Consider the following 1,284-nt stretch of genomic DNA (forward strand, 5'->3'; position numbering starts at 1 on the left):
GTCCATAGTGAATTCTCGTTTGTCTGCTTATATATAAAAATGCTTGCTGGCATTTATATCCTGATAATTCACAAAAGGCCCCTTCCATCCTCTTCTTACTTTCAGCATATCTTCACTTTATTGTATCTTAAACTCCTTGGAGCAAGCATGTTACACATGACTCTACGGACAGATCAACAGATACCTCTGTAGGTGAAAGAAAAGGAGAGAGACAAACAAATATGCAAGAGCTTAACACTTCTCATGGTTTGTTAGCACAAAATGACATTTTATGCATTTTTTCAGTGGAGGGATCATATGGAGATCAACTCATGCAATGGCATGGGTATCAGGGTTCAATAGCAGATTAAAAACTGCTGTGGTATCTTAAGCAGAAAAGGAATTTAATCCAAGGACTTAGGTGCTTACAAAATTGTATGAGGGTTAGAAAAGCAGGCTGTAGGCTGAACCTTTAGGAATGATTCTCAGACTGACTCTGCAGAAGGGACTCTCTGTTCTTCCCCAAAGCAGCCTGAAGTGATCTCTGAAAATGGTTCATTGCTTACTTAACCTGGAAACCCCCACAAAATCGTGCAAATCAAGAGGTTCAAATCTTCGTGTTCACTTCACGGACACCTGTGAAACTGCCCAGGCCGTCAAGGACATGCATGTCCGAAAAGCTTCCTAGTCTGATAGACGCCAGTTGATGGAAGCCATGTGTGCCATTACATGGTTACAATGGTGGAGCTGGTAGATATGCCCAGGACCAGCAGTGGGGCTGGACGCAGGGTCGGGGGCCCAAAAAGAGTGCTGAATTTTTGTTGCACATACTTAGAAATGCAGACAGTAATGCTGCCCTTAAGGATTTTGATGTCGACTCTCTGGTCACGGAGCTCATCCAAGTGAGCAAAGGCCCCAGGAGGGACCTCAGACTTGCAGAGCTCCTGGGCAGATTAACCCCTGCATGAGCTCCTCCTGCCTCACTGAGACGACCCTTCCTGAAAAAGGACAAATTGTCCCTAAACTCAAAGAGGAGGTTGCACAGAAGAAAAAGATATCCCAGAAGAAACTAAAGAAACAAAAGCTTATGGCTTGAGAATAAATCCAGCATAAAATGAAAGTAAAAGTAAAAAAAAAAATGACCCTCTGAGGGAATGACTACTTTGCCATGATCGAGAGCTTCGAGAACCACCCAAAATTCAGGCTCTAGGACAGACACTATTGACGTTTTGGACAGCATAGTTCTTTGTTGAGGGGGCCATCCTGTGCATTGCAGGATGTTTCACAGCATCCTGGCTTCTACCC

The 1,284-nt window shown here is 43.9% G+C and overlaps 1 pseudogene; it reads left to right on the forward strand.

Moving 5' to 3' along the window:
- Positions 1–529: 529 nt before the first annotated feature.
- Positions 530–1,075, forward strand: LOC131394141 (large ribosomal subunit protein uL22-like; annotated as a pseudogene).
- The last annotated feature ends 209 nt before the right edge of the window (positions 1,076–1,284 follow it).

This window comes from Diceros bicornis, chromosome 29, assembly GCF_020826845.1.
Source record: "Diceros bicornis minor isolate mBicDic1 chromosome 29, mDicBic1.mat.cur, whole genome shotgun sequence".
In the NCBI taxonomy this organism is placed as follows: Eukaryota; Metazoa; Chordata; class Mammalia; order Perissodactyla; family Rhinocerotidae; genus Diceros; species Diceros bicornis.